The sequence below is a fragment of the Cupressus sempervirens genome, chromosome 5 (assembly GCF_028749045.1).
Source record: "Cupressus sempervirens isolate cs-2001-9-10 chromosome 5, ASM2874904v1, whole genome shotgun sequence".
NCBI classification, from domain to species: Eukaryota; Viridiplantae; Streptophyta; class Pinopsida; order Cupressales; family Cupressaceae; genus Cupressus; species Cupressus sempervirens.
Window position 1 is genome coordinate 56,915,017 of NC_143122.1, and position 20,485 is coordinate 56,935,501.

General features: G+C 34.7%; 1 pseudogene; it reads left to right on the plus strand.

Annotated features, from left to right (window-relative positions):
• Window positions 1-16,305, plus strand: part of LOC149554535 (putative pectate lyase 21) — a 74,456-nt pseudogene extending 58,151 nt beyond the window's left edge.
• The last annotated feature ends 4,180 nt before the right edge of the window (window positions 16,306-20,485 follow it).

Sequence of the window (20,485 nt, forward strand, 5' to 3'; positions counted from 1 at the left end):
CCACTAAATGAAGCAATACCCTAGACTTCTTGTCTTCCTTAGGTTCTAGCACATGGCAACCTTTTCTTCTATCCAACCACCTCTATAAATAGAGAATTAAGATCTTTTTCTACTTAACCACAATCATCCATTCTAGGGTTAGGTAGGATATAATGAATCTACCCATTTTTTCATTTGGTTCCTCTAGAAACTTCTTTGATCCTTCTTAAATTTGACTCAAAATAATTTACCTTGAATTTTGTGCCACCAACTCATCATAGTTATTCTTCACACGCTTCACACAATTCAAGAAAATAAAATGGTTAGCTCAAATTCATCAAATCTTTGATTTAACATATTTACTGGCACTTGGCATTAATATGTTCTCACTCAACTTCTATATTGTTTTGTCACTCGGCCAACACTAAAGTTTACTGATCCCTAACATCAACTAAACTTTACTCAACATATACTAATAATCACTCAGCTTGCACTATTTTTCATCTTTGCTCAACACCTCTTATTTTTCACTCAACTTCCACTGATTTCTACTCGGCTTGCACTGACTACTCAACGAGGCTTGACTGACACTTTTCATACTTGATCTTCTTCCAATCTTAACTTGACTAATCTTTCATTTCAAAATTTAATTAGATAAATGATACACTATATTATCAATGTCTTACTTGGTCTTAGTGCTTCTTTTACATACCAAATAACTCAACCTTCCTCTAGGTGCTATTGTTATCTCATCTTTTCAAATACTCTTCACCAATCAATTAAATGATAGCTTTCAGACCAAAAAGCAATTGTCTCACCAACATGTAGTAGGTTTAACATCATTGACAAAATAATGATTTTACCATTATAGGTTCTTCACTTCAAAACAATCTCATATCAACATGTACATGTGAAGATTGATGAGTTTTCATAAAAAAGTGAAGAATAGAGCAACAACGAACCTAAAGACTACAAAAAGTTTGTTTACTATGAGGAGGAACCTAAGACTTTACCCAACTCATGTACAATGGAAGTTGAGAAACAAAAAAATGAACCTATCCAGTCATAGATAGTGCAACCTGAGTTGTAGCCAATTCAAAGAAAGGAACCCAAGTCATAGACAGAGGAGCCTAAGAAAAAGGCCAAAGATCACAAGTATGGAGAACCAAGTGAACCTAGCCAGAAAAACCTAAACTTGCAAAATATGTTAGAAGACATCATGCACCTAAACAAATGATTGGAGGAGAGACCCATGGAATATTAACAAAGAACAAATTAATAGGTACACACTTGCTTAGTGAATTTGAACCTAGATCTATAAAAGATGCTTTAGACAATGAAGATTGGATAGTAGAAATGAAAGAAGAAATTGAGAAAATAGAAAAGAATAATACTTGGTCTCTTATACCTTGACCTACAGATAATAATGTGATTGGTACAAAATGAATATTCAAAAAAAAAATGGAATGAGAAAGGAAGGAGTCTGAATACTACTAACACATGTTGCACATAAAGGATTCAAAGTATATCAGATGGATGTAAATTCAACTTTCTTAAATATAATCCTGGAGGAAGAAGTCTACATTGAATAGCCTGAAGGTTTCATTGACCAAACAAAAGAGACATGGTATGAAAACTACACAAAGCACTATATGGATTGAAACAAGCTCAAAGAGCATGGTATGAAAGGTTGCATGAATATTTGGTAAGAATTAGTTTTGAAAGAACAAATGATAATATCAATTTCTAAATAAAGGAAGAATCACATGACAAGATATTGCTAGTAGAAATATTTTTGGATGGCATTATATTAAGAGGACATGAGATGTTGTGCAAAACCTTTTTGGAAGAAACTAGGAAAGAATTTGAAAAGTTTATGTTTGGAGAGTTAAATTTCTTTATTGGCCTACAAGTTCATCAAATGAAGGATTGAACATACATCACTTAGTCAAACTACATTATGCAAATATTGAAAGCATTTGGAATGGAAGATTCCAAAGTAGTTGGAACACCTATGGGTAAGTGCACCAAGTTGTGGTGCCAAAACGGGGTATAAGTGGACACATTTTTTCTTAAATTAGTAATTTCTAAACTTCAACAAGAATTTGAAGATAGTTACACTCAAAATTTTAAGATATGAAAAAAAAAAGTAGTAGTCCTTTGAATCTAGTTTCTAAACTACTAATTTTTTTTTTTAAATGGTTTAGTTTTAGGTCCTCAAAAAAGGGGGCCATAGAAAGTGGTATTGTTTATTCAAAAAAAAACATAACATAGTCCAAAGTGTGGCCCCCCTAAAATTTTAACTTTTTTTTTTGAAATTCTTTAATCACTTTGGTCAAAAGTTACTTAACACTATGTAGTTTATTCCATATTTTTTGGGTAATTTTATAATGTGTATTTTTTTAATGAATTTTTTATTTGGACACATCCCAAAAATATGAAACATTTGTGTGCTCCCCCAAAAATAACTAAAAACTAATCTAAAATCACAACTTCTTTTTTTAAAAGTGTGTAGAATGGAGTATAGTTTTTAAAAAGTAAGTTCTTGTGAAATTCGATGACTAAGCTAAAATCTACAACCCAATTAGTACATGTTGGTTTTTGACAGAAAATGGACATACATTCAAAAGAAATTATAGTTGAAAGGCTTGAAATAGTTCAAATAAAAAATAAATTATATGGTTATATAGCTAACAAAAAGACCTACAATGTCATGTAACCTGATTTTATCGATGCTTAACCACGAGGAAACTTGAAGGAGAGCACACTAAAAAATCAATCATTTTTTGTATGTTTGCAGAAAAACATGTCTCAGACTAGTTTAGAGACTCCAAACCTTTGGGTTGGATCCCCAAGGCAAAACCAAGCCTTAGGCTTGGTAGAATGCAAAGCTTTAAATAACACATGCATGCTATTTAAAGCTTTTTTAAGTTTAGGTCTTAATAGTGCATACGCTCTTTAGTGTACACACACAATCTTGAAACCTAAATTTTAATAGAGAGGGAAGGAGAGAGGTAGAGAGAGTAGAGAATGAGAGAGATTAGAAAATGGGAAGAGAGTAGGAGGTGGGATAGGGAGAGAGGGAGGGAGAAATAAAGAGAGAGAGAGAGAGAGAGAGAGAGAGAGAGAGAGAGAGAGAGAGAGAGAGATTAGGGGATTAGAGAAGGTGGGATAGGGAGAGAGTAGGGGATGGGAGAGAGAGAGTAGAGAGGGAGAGAGAGAGAGGGAGAGAGAGAGTGAGTAGGGGGTGGGAGAGAGAGATAGAGAGTAGGGGATGGGAGAGAGAAAGTGAGAGAGAGTAGGGGATGTGAGAGAGACAGTAGGAAGTGGGAGAGGGAGAGCGAGAGAGAGATAGGATGGGAGAGAGAGGGGATGGGAGAGAGAAAGAGTAGGGGATGGGAGAAAGAGAGGGAGAGAGAGAGAGAGAGTAGGCAGTGGGAAAGGGAGTGGGAGAGGGAGAGCGAGAGAGAGAGGGGATGGGAGAGAGAGTAAGAGAGAGTAGGGGGTTGGAGAGAGAGTAGGGGTGGGAGAATGAGAGAGAGTACGTGATGAGGACAGAGTGAGAGAGAGAGAGTAGGCGGTGGGAGAGGAAGTGAGAGAGTGAGAGAGAGAGAGAGAGGAGAGGGGGGATGGTGTGTGTGTGTGAAAGAAAGAGTAGGGGATGAGAGAGAGAGAGAGAGTAGGTAGTGAGAGAGAGAGAGTAGGGGTTGGGAGAGAGAGTACATACTGGGAGAGGGAGAGTGAGATAGAGAGAGAGAGGGAGAGAGAGAGCAAGGGGATGGGAGTGTGTGTGTGAGAGAGAGTAGGGGGTGGGAGAGAGAGGGAGAGAGAGAGAGAGAGTAGGGGATGGGGGAGAGAGAGAGTGAGAGAGAGAAAGTAGTGGGAGAGGGAGTGTGTGAGAGAGTAGGATATGGGAGAGAGAGTCAGAGAGAGTAGGTAGTGGGAGAGGGAGTGGGAGAGGAAGATAGAGAGTAGCCCAAGAGAGAGAGAGAGTAGGGGATGTGAGAGGAGAGAGAGAGTGAGAGAGTAGCTAGAGAGAGTAGGGGATGGGAGAGAGAGAGTTAGAGAGAGTGGTGGGAGAGGGAGTGGGAGAGGGAGAGTGAGAGAGAGAGGAGGGATGGGTGTGTGTGAGAGAGAGTAGGGGATGGGAGAGGAGAGAGAGAGGGGGGATGGGAGTGTGCGTGTGAAAGAGAGAGTAGGGGATGGGAGAGGAGAGAGAGAGTATCCCAAGAGAGAGAGTAGGGGATGGGATAGAGAGAGTGTATGAGTGAGAGAGAGAGAGAGTAGGCAGTGGGAGAGGGAGAGAAAGATAGAGATAGAGGGGGATAGAGAGGAGGGGGATGGGAGTGTGTGAGAGAGAGTAGGGGTGGGAGAGAGAGGGAGAGAGAGAAAGAGAGAGAGAGTAGGGGATGGGAGAGAGAGAGTAAGTGAGAGTAGGCAGTGGGAGAGGGAGAGCAAGAGAGAGAGAGAGTAGGGGATGAGAGTGTGTGTTGTACACAACATGAAACCTTGATGTAGAGTGTAAATAAAATGAGAATAAACTAGACTAAACCCAAGAAATTATTGTTAGAATGTAAACTCTAGGAATGTCCCATGTTTCTCTAACTACAACTGCTAAGAATGCTCTCAGACCAACATCTTAGAGACAGTTTTAGAATGAGAAGTATGCTTAAAATGTAGATCTATCAATATGTATGCAAGATCTAAGATGAAATGCAGATTACATGCAAATAACAACTCTTAGAATGCTATCAAAATAAACATGCAATGAGCTAAACATGTGTTAAGATGATGCTAAATAACATGAAAACTAAGCTAAAATGCTATCAAAATGATATAAACTTGCTAGAATAACAATGTTAATATGCTCAATACAACAACTCTGAATATGCCTATAATGTAGATGTCTAAAACTTGAGTTCTTCTATTTATAGGATTTTAAAAGGGGTTGAGGTAAGAATTTGGGTTTTACCTTTAAATGGTAGATAGAGGTGAAATTGAAAATGTCTCATAAGAGATGAGAGGAGGAGCCCAAAAGTCTTGATTTGAGGCTAAATGAGCATTTCTTTTCAGCTAAAATGTCCCATAAGAGACAAGAGCAGGAGCCCAAAAGTCTTGATTTGAGGCTAAATGTGGATTTTTCTTTTCAACTAAAATGTCTCATAAGAGACAAGAGGAGGAGCCAAAAAGTCTTGATTTGAGGTTAAATGTGGATTTCTCTTTCCAACTGAAATGCATAAGAGACAAGAGGAGGAGCCCAAAAGTCTTGTTTTGAGGCAAAATATGGATTTTTCTCAATTTTTTATAATATAAAAGGAGAATTTTCATTTTGTGAGGATAAATGGATTTATTGATTTAATAAAAGTTTCATTTTTTTTTCCAGAAGTTTGTCTTTTTCCCTCTCCTTTTTGAATTTCATTTTATGATTTTGAATTGTTTTTCTCCTCTTTTAAAGTTTATTTAGGTCTTATTAATTTGATAGATAATTTAATTGATTAATCACCTGATGTAATCCTTAATTTGAAAGTTTGTTGTTTTTCTCTAATTTCCTTCTTAATTTGTGTTGATTGATTGAAATTGCATAATTCAGGTCTTTCCCAAATTTTGGGTGTTTACAAATGCCCTTCTGTGAGTTTATATGTGAAGCATAATAGTTCAAAGATTGTCTTGATTCTCTAATTTTAGGTCAAATTCTTATGATTGAATTTCTGATCGATGATGTTTTGATATTTCAAGTTTGATATGATGTATGATTGTCAATAATTTGATGTCTAAGTGTCATTGGTTTTGTTGATTCAATATTTTGATATTGTGATGTTTTGCTTGGATCCCCAGTTTTGTTTTATTCAATATTTAAAATTTTGGCTGGGGTTGATATTTGAAAATTTTGATGCCCCAGGGTAGAACATTTTTTGTATTTGAATTTTTTTGATGACTTGGTATACTGTTGATGCTCCAGTATATTGCCCCCTTAGAAATGAAATTGGAAAAAAATGAATGTGCAAAATAGAATATTCCAATTTTATTTCTAAAATTGTTGATGAGAACAGTTGATAGGGAATGTGTAGTCACATCATGATGTGCAGAATCAATAAGATGATATTGGGTAGATAGAAAAAGTGCCCCCCTTAGGATGCAAAGTAGGGGAAAACAAACATGTCCATCTCAGGATATAGAGTAGGACAAATAACAAGTTCAAGATAGAACCATTAGCTAAATAGCTAGATGTTGAGATTTGATTGATGTAGGATGATCACTTGTGATGAAAAATTAAATTCATTTTTTGGTGTTTGATTGTTCAAGATGTGATGAGTGCCTCCAGTGAGCAGGAACCTTTGGATCAGACACAGATAGATGATGTAAGTGGCACGACACAAAATTGATTTGTAGAGCTTTTGTGTTCATTTTATTGGCTTATCATGTATGTCATGTATGATGAGGACCTTATTATGTTGATGTTGATGACCTTTGGATGTTGATGATCCTATCCTTTGGATATTTGAGATATTTGAGCTTTTTGATGTTCAAAATGGTGTACTTGTTATATCATGGACTTTATATATCTGATGTGAGAAGTGAAATATGTTTAATGGTAATGAAAATGATGAAATGAAATGAAATGTAATAAATGAAATATGATGAGATGAAAGGTAGGTTAAATAGAATATCAAAAAAACCTACCTGCCTCTTCCCTTCTAGTTTCTTCCCCACATCCTTCTCTACATTGCACATTTTTGTTACCGCAACCTACTTCGGTACTCACAGCCAGACTTCAACCACCATCGCCCAGGTTTCCCGACGATTGACACCTATTTTTTTAGGCAGCCAGGCTTTTTTTTTGGCAAGTAATTTCCTTTTGTAAGCGACAACCATATGGCCATCAAATTTATGCTCGTAGATTGCTGATGTCATCACTACATCACCAACCTTGTAGATGCCCTCTTAAGCCGTAAGGAGCAATGTTCGGTTTTTCGCTCATACTTTGAGCATCTGGACTCTGATTTCAAAAAATGAAATATCGTCAGAAAGTTGGTTCCAAGGCCATCATGATGGTGTTGGTATTATTAGATTTTGATGTTGTTTAGGCCTCATATAAGCTATAAATAACTCTTAGGCTACTAGAAATGTGTGACAAGAATGAAGACGCTCAAAAATGTGTCTAGCATTTGCTAGCAATAAAACAGGTGAGTATATCAAAACCCTTGTGAATTAGATTGCAACATTTTCTTTTAAGTCCATAACCTAATCTAAGTAGTATGTTTGACCTCACTGATCTAATCAGAAGTAGGCCTATGCTCTAAACTCATGAGAGTTGATTAGAATGCCAAACCTTCTATGAGGGTTAGTAACAGTCAAATAGGGAAAGAACAAACACATAATTTAACTAGGAGCCCCTTTATCTACTATAATTAAGGGATTGGAATTGAACAAAATTTGTTTGTTGTGTTTGGGAGGTCAGAACAGTAGGGATATGCTCTCACTATCCTAGAGTGATCAAATTCTTGGACCTTTTTATGATTTCCATTTTCCTGCTTTCTACTAGGTAGGATTATTTAGCTTTAGACAGGCTACCTCTTGAGTTGCCTTGGCAAGGCTGGTGAGAGGGAATGCCTCCCAATCTTGCATTCTTAATTGAATGCAAGCCACCTATGTTTAGAACATAGCCTTCCTCTAATAGTCCTGTAAGGGATTCTGCCAAACCTCCTTAGTATTCATGGGAAGCTCTTTGTTACAAGAGAGCTAAATCTGAACATTGATAGTTAAAAATACTAAAACCCACTAGTTACCAGCTCTAGATAACCTTGTTAGGAAGCCCTTTTTTCCATTTTCTAGGTGCACGTGGTTTTATATTTTATTTTGGCATCTACTATTGTGATTGGATGTGTTTTTTTTTTAAAATAACAAACTCCAACTCGAATCACAGTCCTTTTGAAAAATGTGACTATAAACTCATAACAAGAAACCAAGCTCAAAACTAGAACATCCGTGAGAGACTCTAAAACAATGGTGAAAGACTCTAAAATAGTGCATCTAACACTCCAAACAACACATCTAGATAATCCTGTGATGTGTTTGAACTTTGTTATAACACATATAATTGCAAAACAATGCATCTAAAGCTTTAAATAGTGCATTTTCCTTGCAAAACAACATATATGACAGATAAAATAGTGCATTTGAACATTTAAAGAGTGCTTATGATCAGTGAAATAATGCATATGATCAATGAAATAGCGCATTTGATCAATCCTGTGATGCATCTGAGAAAGAACCTAAAAAAAAGGCTATCTGTATACTCGACATTTGCAAACAAATGACAAAATTGGATACCCTTTTTCCCATTGATATTCTCCAGACTGAGAGATCCTAAAGTTGACCAAAACCATTTATTTGAAACAAGAAAAGCTATGAATGATATTATTAATCCAACAACCCCCATTGCTTCATTTCATATATCAAGTCAAAAATGTCTGGAGAAACAACATCCATTCCCTACTTGACTTCACAAGAATGAATTTATCCTATCAATATTTCCAAACACCTTGTCTATCCTAACTTGTTACTCCTAACGAATCATGGTGAACAAAAATCTTCATATTGTGAAAATGCATAAGAGTTAGAGGAATCCTATTCACTTCTCATGCCACTATGCAAAACTAGTGTTGCCACGAAGCCAAAATAATCACCTATACAGGCGAGTGCCAGAATAGTGAGCAAAACCATCAAACAAATGAAACCTGTGGATCTCATCGAACTTGTTATGCCAACAGATTGTTCACTAAACGTAGTTACTCACGAGTCACCCCTGTTCAACCAAAGCTCATAACCCTTTTCCAAAATGGGTTCATCTAACATATGGGATAAAAAGAGCATTGAAACCAAAATTGAAGACTTTCAACAAAATTTTGAACTTGTCGATATCATGGACAAGATACTTGAGAAACACAAAGAATGCTACATACTAGGATTAGCACAACAAGACAAAAAATTATCATCTAACTTTGATCTGACCAATCTGAAATGAGATGAAGAAGAGTCACCCTTAGATATTGTCACACAAAAATTAGAAGACTTACAATTGGAAATGGAAAGGATGAAGTGAGGGAAAATACAACCCGTAGAGTTATTTCTCAAAAAGGTGTGTCCTCTACCTTTCAATAAAAGAATTACCTTCACACCTTTCCCTCAAAATGTGTAGGTACCAAAATATGATAAATATTTTGGTACATCAGATCCACAATATCACCTTAGACAATTCTATGCACTAAGTATGGAGTTTTTCCATGACACGACTTACCTAATGCATCTATTTCCCAAGAGCCATGAGGGGCAAGCCATGGAGTGGTTCTCCAAGCTAGCCTCCAATATTAAAACCTTTGAACAATTGGCTTCCATTTTTATAACATAATATTCTTATAACATCGAAAGGGAAGTTACAATGATCAATTTGTGTAACACAGAACAACTTCCTAGTGAATCATTCAAGGTCTTGCTACAATGGTGGAGACACACGTTTGCCAAGTATCATAGAGACATACTGGACAAAGAAAAGATAGACATCTTCATCAATAGTCTCTCAAAACCCATGAATTATTGGCTCCAACTCCAAGGGCCTAAAGATTTTAAGACTACCTTAGAAAATGCCACTAAGGTAGAAGAAATCTTGATAAACAATGACATTATTAAATTATCTAAAGATGGTAAGGTTTCTCCAACAATTCCACATAGAATCACAATTCCTTTGATTGGTCCATTGACAAACAAAAATTGTGGTGGAGAAACAATAAGAAAAACATCGCCAATGATGGGGTGGTTGAAGCCAACCATGTCAAACCTCAAACTCAACCCCCTCTAAATCAACTGGGCCCTGTCGTCAACAACACCAATCCAAACAAACCTCGACAAGATAATTCCCATCCATATTACTGATGTAATATGACAATTCCCTCTACATCTAATTAATAAGTTGCTTATAATCAAGCTCCTCCTCCACGAAGATATTAGTCTTCTGATATACCCAAGCACTAGTACATTTGACCCCATTTTTAGACCAAATTTTTTGACCATCTATTAAAATGGGGTCAAATTGCTCAGAATAGGAAAGGAAAAATGTCTTTTTTAAAAAATCCATGCCCGTGTTGGTTGAAATTTCAACCAACATGGGCTTGTTATGTTAAAATCAAAAAAGTTTTATTTCATGTAGGTTGAAATCGATGCCCAATAGCATCCCACAAAGCCACACAAACTAACACTAATAGTAGGAAGAAAATGGTGTTTGAATGCAAATGTGAATCACCTAGCACATACATTAAACAAGCAAGTCGATCTGGGTCCTATTGCCCTCTAAAACCCTTGCAGAGATCACACTAATTTGTAGGACATATTGGCATTAGAAACACAGGGATATGCACCCACATTTGGTAGAAGATTGAAGCCTAACAAAAGGGTTTTAGGCACTTTTTTTTTGGGTTTAGTTGGTCCATTCAGAGGAGGAGGATTTGTGAGGGGTGCAGGAGGAACAATGGGCGAGTGTGTACCGTATGCTTACGTAGATTCAAATTTGAGGGCCTTGGCAGGTTAGGCTGAAGGTTTTGGCAGATTCTCTGTTAGTGGCTTGCATGGATCTCTCTACCATGTCACTTCTTTAGCTGGTAAGATATGTTTTTGCTTCAATTTAAGTTGCTTGGGTTAGTTTTGAGATACTTCTACTTTTTCGTCAGTTGGGTACTCCATGTTTCTATGCTTATGTACATTTGACGCAATCAAATTTTCTTTTGTGGTAATTTTTGTTTTTTCCAATTTGTGTTTCTTAGATTTAATGATATTAGTTTACAACTTTACATAGAGGAGGTCGCCTTTAAAGGTTGGTCCTCTTTTTGTTTTAACTCCTCTCCTAGGTGTGCTCACATGGCTCAGCTCTTTTTTTTTTCTAGATAGTGCCGTAAGGATTCTAGGATTTTCACAAACAAAGATATTGTTTTAGGCAAGATTAAGGTTTTGGGGACCAATTCAAAACTAAAATTTCTAGTTATTAAAAGGTTTAGCATCTTTCGATAGATGGAAGTTTGACCATTATTTTGAGGCGGGCTTTTGTATTCTTGTTGATCTTTTAAGGCCTTTGGTTCTTGATGGTGGACCTTGCCTGATGAATAGCTATTTCGTTGTTGTTTATTAATGTTTTAATGTTTTCTTCTTTAACCTAGACCTATTGTGGTCTCTTATTAAAGGCTCTGGGCCCCTCCAAAATCTGTTTTACCTCTAACCAAAAGCATTTATTATAATAAGTTAACTATCTTTTCCCTTTTCATGATGTAGCATATTAGTTCTTGCTAAATAATAATTAACATTTTTGTAGGAGACATTTTTTAAACTAAGAAAATATTGCTACTTGCTGAAATAAAGTTCTGGTTAGGCTTTAGCTTCCAAAAGATTGTTTACCAACCATAGCAATTCACAAGGGATTAGATTCAGCCCTGTCTCTTAGGCTAGCTAGTTGGAATTGACACAAATTTTTTGATTAATCTATCCTTTGAAGAAAAGATGCACAAGAATCTCAATTAGAAAAAGAAAGGCAGAGTCTAAAAATGTTATGTTGTTGGTTGCTTGATTCTTAGGTTGAAGCAATTGAGTTTTTAATACTGTTGAAGTGTACAATCACTATTGATTTAAAGAAATACCAACTCAATCTAATTTGGAAATAGGAAGGATAAATATTATAGATTGAAAATATTTGATATCATTATATTGGGATATTGACAAGCTACTAGTGTTTAGGGATCTACCATTAGAATAATAGAGTGCTATAAGAAATGGAAAACAATTTTAGATCATACTAAATGCGATGATAAAGAGTTGAAGAAAAGAAAAAGGTTTTGAATCACACTTATGAGAAAAGAAAAATAGATCTTGGGTGCAATTAAATTTCCATTTGAGATGGTTTTAGTTTTGTTCATTTGGGTTTAACATAATGTGATTCAAGTACGATTGAATTTACTGTGGGCAATTCTAGTTACTGAGCATATGAGTTTCTTGGACTCAAATTTTATATTGTACATTGGGTGTGATAAAATTAATGTTATTATATAATTATAGATTTTTGTCTTTTGAGTTTCTCAGATCTTGTATTATTGTAACTTTGAACACATTAAACGGTTCAAATACAGAATATTCAAGGTTGAACCCTAATCAGTATATCGATTGAGCATATAAAGGTCTAGTTCATACCATGTAGGGTTTAATCTAATGACGAATTTGGAGAATTGTCCAGAACCCTCCCAATCTACCCACATTAATATTCTATTTCTCGTTGTGATAATGCTAGTTTTGGGGCATTTGGGATTTTGCATATCTTATGTTAAATACCTTGAGCACAACTGAATGTTTTTGCAATTATTAAGGCCATGTTAGCCGTAGTTCCAATTATTATAAAATCTTAATTTGTGCCTTCTCATTTTTGGTCAAATGATTATGCTTTGGAGTATTCCAAGTGTTCAATATATCTATATAAGTTATAAGGATTCCTCAGAGCTCACACTTTTGTAATTCTACCACAATCAAATGAACTATAAATAAACCCTCCAACTTGAATCAAAACCTTCCAATCTACCTACATCATGAGTTACCTATGATAATTTAACTTTTAAGCCATTTGGGCTTCTCGTATCTTGTGATAATTGTACATTGGACACAAGTAATTGGTGTAGTTACACTTTTATTTTCGTTCTAGCCTAGCTAGCATGCTAAGGTGTAAAACCCCAGGTTTTATACCTTCAAAATTTCATTATGATGATCATGCTTATGAGTAGATCATCTCTTTCCAATCCTCCTACATTATGCAATACCATTTACATATTACTTTCATCTGAGATAATATTTTTTTGGCTTTCTCAGATGTTACCATATTGTACTTCAGGTAGAATTAATTCTGTTGTCACACTTTTTTTTGGGCTTGAGCCTAGCTAGGATGATAATATAACTTATAAATCCCAGATTTTACCATCTAGGTTTCAATTCAATCCAATGGTTTACATTGGTTGCTCAAAAAACTACATTATATAGACTTATTGTTAGAGTTTTTAGTTGTAGTAGAAATTTTTCATACCTGTAATGACTTCATCAACATACCAGTTGTGTGGTAGCAATGTCTCTTTTTAGTGATGTTTGGTTTCTTCTCATGATCAATCATTATGAGACTATGAAGATTTTCCAATTTTGAATTGTATTCTTTAATTAGAGTTATGCTTCTTGAAGTCATTGAAGAGATCTCAACAATGGACTATAGGTCTTCTGTGTGCGTGTTGGATGAGCTATGAGGTGACCTTTCATGCATGATTGTTTGGAATATGTGCTTCATCATTGTATAACTACTAAAAGATTAAGTGGTCATCATCGCATGACTCTTGTCATTTTCTTTTGACATTTGTTTCTATTCATCTCTCAAGCATTTACGTCATCGTAGTCCTTCATTCGCTAATAGTGTTCATTGCAATGATCTCCAATTTCATTTTTATTCATCTTCATGCCATGTATTTTAATATGCTACATCTTGTGTAGTGTCTCCCATCTCTTAACCATTAAAGTTGTGGCTTTGTCCATTCGAAGAGTCTTGTTAGTATTTAAAGAATTTGATAGGTTTTCGATATCGCCGGTTATCATTAAGTGCTGTCACCAAATGTGCCACACTATTTTTTTTGCCACTATGTCTATTTAGAAAGAGTACCCTAATTTATTGTTTATGATTAGATGGTTTAAACATCAAACATTAAACTTGATTCCTAGACTAAAAGTGTTAAATAGTCAAAGTTGACTTTTTTTCCCAAGCTTAATTTTTCCCTTAGTTTATGATGTTTAAGGGTGGTTGTTTATGATTCAACATGTAGGAAAAGGGTTTTTGGTTCTTTTGCCACATCTAATGGAATTTTAATCGGTTCTTGTTTGATTGGAAGTTTTTGGAATCAATAATTTTGGGTATGATAGCTCTTTCTCTGACAATCATATTGATGGTTGCTGTAAGAAGAGTTCTGCTAATTTTGAAGGTTGCTTTGAAAGCCCTGCATATTTCATATTTCAAGAGTTTATTGTTTTCACTGCAGGGATTATCATGATGTGTGCAACATCAGTACTTACCATTAAAGTTTATAGTATGCAACTTTCTTGAGGTGTGTTGTTCTTGAAGTTTCAGATAGTCTAATATTGTAAAAAAAGTGTAATTTGTTTGTGCATGAATGCTTCAAAATTTGTGAGTTTTGTTAGAGACTCATTATTATTATTATCTATTAAAGGAGTACTATTTGGTCTGGTAGGATTTTCCCTCAAGTAGGAGGGCTTTCCTCGGATATCTTTGGTGTTATGGTGTTTTTGATATATTTGTTATTTGTTAATGCTATTCTGGTTAATAAAATTTAACAATTATGTCCTTTCCTCTCATAAAATTACTCCCACTTTTTTCTTTGTTGTATCCTGGTATGAAGCCATTGACATTCTAACTACATTAAGAGCAACATCAAATATGAAAGAATAACTTTGTATAACTAAAGCTCCAGATGTGATGTGAGAACAAAAGACATTCCATTTGAGATAACTTCAGATGCTAGCCAATGAGACAATGATATCAGCAAACTAAGGTTCTAATTTATGTCCATCTATCTACTTGATCTGATTGAAGAGCATGCCATTTAATTGTTCTTGCACGCTACTGAATGTAAAAAATTCTTAATGGATTGGAATAAATGCTTGTTTTTCTGATTATGGTTGCAAAAATTGAGCTCTCACTTATTTAATGTTGTTGACTATTATTAAAGGGTATTCAACTTGCACAAACACCTTAGTATTATTAATGATTTCTATATTCAGTTGCTACCTTACTATATCTTGAAGTTAGATCTTAATATTTTTGTCTTTGAGCCACTGATGCTTTCTTCCTCAAGATAGGCGCTGTTATTAAGTTGAGATTTAGCTCTATTAGTGGGTTTTGGTTTAATTTGAACTCTAATTATTTTTTTGGATTAACCTAAAGTGCATGCCTTTTGTCAAGCAAGCCTATCCATTTTGCTAGATTGAACTAGAGCCTTTGTATCAGAAAATACTCAAATCTGGGCTCTAACCCTATTATGGGAGAAATGAACAGTTTTGGACTAGATTGACTTGCAACCCTTTTATTAGTCCACAATCCTAACCACAGTATAACCTTGTTATTGAGCAATACTGAGCCATGCTAGTTTTTTGTATTGAGAATACTTTGGGAGATGAGGTAGTTGGAGTGCCAAATAAGTGGGCCTTAATGGTAAGGAGTGTTAAGATGTGCTAAGTTTATGGATCTGTTTTGGACCTTTGGTGATATATCTTGTCTGATGTAATCTAAATCCTTGCAGACTTTTTAGTAGCTTTCAGATCTTTATTTTATTTTTCAGCCATAAAAATTGCATGCTAAAAACAATTTCAGCCTGCAAATATGAAGGAAACGTGTGTATTTTTATCAACAAATGTTTTCTTTATGACAAGATGTTTCAACATAAACTAGTATAAGTAATGTATGTCTTAAATTTTCTAAATTGCCAATTCTTAGGTTCCAACATCTCCACATATTTCTGTTCATCTTATTTCACTCATTATTAAATAGATAAAACATGAATTTTTTAGCATCTGTACATGAAAGATTTTGTCATTTGCTAAAATTCCAATAGTTTGATGGTCCAATGTGCTAGAAAAACAAAATATTGTGAATTTCTATTTTAGGATTCATTGGTTTGTAAATGATAAATTCATAGATCAGCAAAGATTGCTTTGGGGCAAGTGTAAATATAGCCTCAAAATGTTTTCACCAATTTTAGTCAACCAACATGATTTTACATGTGCCCAATGATTGTAAGTGAAGTCTTTTGAACATTACAATATCAAAATCTTATTGCATATAGAAATAAAATATTGAGGCTATAATATATGTTTGAAAAAATGCTTGTTACCTAGATAGATAGTGGCCCTGGAACCCTTCGTGAAGGCTATAAACATAAGGAACCTCTGTGGATTGTTTTTGAAGTGTTAGGAACAATTAATCTTTTGTCTTATTTGAGAGTTTCCTCATACAAGACAATTGATGGACGTGGGCATTGAATAAAGCTAGTGGGTAAGGGCTTACAGTTAAAAGAGTGTGAACATATCATTATAAACAATTTAGAATTTGAAGGTGGTCGAGTGCCTGATGTTGATGGAATTCAAATAAATCCAAATTCACGTCATATATGGATAGATCATTGTAGCCTTTGTGATTATGATGATGGACTTATTGATATCACACGCCGAAGTAGTGATATAACTATCTCAAGGTAAAGTAAAACTTTTTTAGTTTGGTTTGATTCAAGTAGTGCTTTAAAGAGCTACCAACTACCATAGGACCTTGAAAATAACACATATATTAATAGTCTTAATTATGTAACAAGCATATATAACTGCATTTCTAGTATGCCTCTAGTTAATTCGTAGATTCTTTTCTTGGACTGGACAAACCTATAACTAGATCTTTGTTTGAGAAAATATTTGCTCTTATCATGATATAGCAATGATACTGTTTAAAATCAGGAAGAAAACTTCACACTAATTTGTGTATTTGGCATATTGTTCTATTTTCTTAAAAACTATATACCTTTAGGACAACAACTATTCTTTGAGCTGAAACTATTTTTTAAACAGTCAGTTCACCCACTACTATTAATTTCTTTTGCATATGGTTCTTTCTCTTGTGGGAGCTAACTCATCATTCCCATTTTTACTAAGTAAAGGATGTGATAGATTCCAAAATATGTTCTTATTATAGCTCTCATTAATATCTTAGATAACTTGTGAGTTTCAACTTTCACATGACTAATACATAGCATTAGGAGTGTCTTCTCAAGAACATTTTCACAAACATGTCATTGAGTCTCAGTGAGGATTTGTGGATTTGGGTCCAAGTTAGGCTCAATGAGTCAGTAGCCTTGACTTGCAGAGTTGGTAGATTTTGACTGCAAACATTAGTGAGTCTTGGTAGTCAGATGCAGTCAAAATTGTGAAAAATGAGAAATCCATCTTGAAGTAAGAACAATTTTTTTAATTTTTTATTTATTTTACATATATTTTTCAATTGCCCAGTTTGTGCTTAGTTTTGGTGCCAAAGTTGAGTCTGAAGCAACAATGGCTTGCCAAGTCTGTGCTGAGTCCAAGTCCCGACACTATGATTCAAATAGTTTTATTTTTGTGATATTTCAACTACATGTAATATTTATTGTTTGTGTCATCTTTTAGTAACCTATTTCCCATGAGAATTGATTTATTTAAATAAGGCATAATATGTCAAGTTATTGGGTTTCTTAGCGAGAGTTAGTTCGTACAATGTACCCAATACAAGCCACACAATGTTACAACATTATGTACTACCAATGGCATATTATGTACTACCAATGGTATAGTCCCTAGAAGTGGAGAGCATGTTGGAGTAGTCCCCTATAGGTGTCAAACATGCTGGTTGCTATCTCAGGAACTTGGCAGTACAAACCACATTAGTTGCCTCCATAATTGCATAATAATAGTAAAATTATTAAGATTACTTTCCCACAATGAATGGGTTTATACCTATGTGAATTTGTAAAAAGTGGTCTTTTCTTTTTTCAGTAGATCATCCTTTATTCTTAAGAAAATGATATACTTGGATAAGTGGGCATATTGATATATCTTCATGATATTTAGGCATTCGAGTGTTATGTGTTTGTAGAATATTTTGTTGACATATTGAATGGTGACAGTAGAAGATATTTGTTAGAGAAAGCTAGATGAAAAGTGAAATTCTCAAGGTAGTTACATCATTAAAAGAACTTACTACAGGAATGTTATAAACTACAGTACAAATTGCCTGAACCTGTTTAGTTATCTTGTTCTGAATATGAGTTTTTTGATTGCATTCTGATCCAAAGTTGTGTAAAAGTAAAAATGTTCTACTGATAAAATGTTCAACTAAGCATCTAATACCATCTTCATTTGTAGATATGGAATAGCTTGAGTTGGATGTGAAACTATTTGTGGATGTGAAATTTTTTATTGTGAATATATTTCCCTTATTTGTGCAAGTTATTTCTAATGCTTCAGCTAGTTGTAATTTGCCACTATTTATCTGTACTGATAAAATGTATTCATCTGCAAACAAATCAAGTGTGATTACAAATTTTTGGAAGCCAAGAGAATAATGGATTACAATCTTTTATTAGGTCTTCATCTTCGGGCACCATGATCTTGTGCCCAAACACTATGTACTCTCAAGCATTGCCTTCATAGCTAACAATTCTAATGTTGTACTCTATAAAGTGGCCACTTTTACATGTTCTACCAAAGATTTGGTGCCTCTTGTAGCTACTTTATCAAGTAAAGAAAAATCCATGTTATGTTCTTTAGATTAATGAAATACTTATAACATTAAAAAAAAAATTAGAATTAAAACCATTTATTTCTTATTATAGGGCCGCATCAACCTTATGCTTGAAAAAAGAAGAGGAAGCCTCATGTTATAAGATTAGAACCACAAGAGCCATAGGAGAATGCCAAAGATAGTCATGATGCGCCTATTAGCATCGTGACTATCTTCGGCATTCTCATATGGCTCTTGTGGAATATTGTTTTTTTATTGCAGATTATTCAAGGATTGCAACATTTACCTCTAGTGTCCACCATTTCTTTAACCAGACCAGAGATCTCCTCAAAATTTTGCCGCTCCAATTTCCTCCAACATTAATATTTGTAACCCTCTCAGCCGCTATTATTTGTAATCCCCAATATGTTGGGAAGGGAATCTGGATGAGACAGATTTTGATCCAACCTTTTATTTGTTTTTGGAGGTTCTTCTATCAGAAATCCTCCCCTTGTATTGGTTGAATGTTATAGTTCATAAATGGATGAATGAAATGAATAAAGTATGTAATTAGATATTAATGGGAAATTTAGATTGATGTTAGGGGGAGGGGGGTGAGGCCAGATGAGTTTCCACATTCACGTGTTTGGCCTTGTTAAGTAGAGAATATTATAGTATTCTTGAAACCAAGTGAAGCTCAAACTAACATACCAAGGAATCACAAAACCCAAATCCATCTACCTCTCATCTTCTCATCCCAATAAGTCATCTTTTCTATCAATAGCTTTATTTTTTTGCAAAATATTTGGAGGTTTTGAGAATGTTGAACCTTAAAAATTTATTCTAGATGTTAATTTTGTTGAGATGTGGAGAATTGCTTTGTCCTATGTGGGGACATTCTAGAATCTTGATATTGGTTTAAATATGAGATGACTATGGGTTCTTTATGCACCAAATTTCTACAGAGATCTTCCCATTCTAGAACATCTTGATGCACAGTTGCAGATTTGATAGGATTTTATTGGTTGGAGAGGGAGACTTCCACCATTAACCTCTATGCTTTGCTTGATGTCCATACTATGTTCCCAAGGTGCTATTTTACCACAACTTAGAAGTAGGCTAAAGAAGTAGTGAAATGTTTCCTTACAACTACCATTACCAATTCCATTTTTTTACAAGTTTGAATAATAAATATTTAATATATCCATTTACTGCATGTCCCACATTCATGGATTTCCATGAGATGACATCACTTATATTTTGCATATTTATCTAACAACTACCATTACCAATTCTATTATTTTTCAAGTTTGAACAATGTATATTTAATATATCCATTTATTGCATATGCCACAATCATGGATTTCCATGAGATGACATTACTTTGAAGAATAATGTGCTTTGTCTATTCTTCTGGATTTTGCATATGTATCTATCATTGCATTTCCAACAATTAAAATTATTTGACGATAATAGTCTTTTCATCATACTTTGATGGATGTCCATGCCTACTCTAGAGCTCCCATTTTGGCATGGGCGGGGAAGATGCCAACAAAGGTTTTGCTCACCTTTATTTTTGCATGTGAGTTTTTGGTTTGTTCATTTAGCATAAGGATTTTTTTTCTCTTCAATTCTTTTCATCAAAAATAGATTTGCAGATTGAGTTTCTTTAGGAATTCTCTTTCAATTGAGCTCACAAGGGAGATCAGCCATCGAAGATGCTCTGTTAGCTTTTAATACACTTCATAGATGAGATTGCATTATATGGTTTGAACAAGATGTGGAAAAAAATCAAGTGTATGATATTTTAGAAGATTGAAGATGAGCCCATTCCCAAGTGTAGTAATGAATCTCAAAGCTCCTTTAGCTTGACAATATCATGTCCTTCGGACGATCTTTCTGAAGCTGCATCAACATTGTATACTTCAGGTGTTTGATTCTTCATCTTTCTTCTTTCCATTTCTTCTATATGTGTGAGCTTTAGTCAGCATGTGGTTTAAGGATGTGTAAATGGGGTTTTGCGTAAGGTGGTGAGTTATGGTTGGTAATTTCATCTCCATTTAGTAAGGTTGACTTCTTTCTTAATTGTTGCAGGCCAATAAAGTTTTACTAAAATTTAGACCATTAAGATCAGAT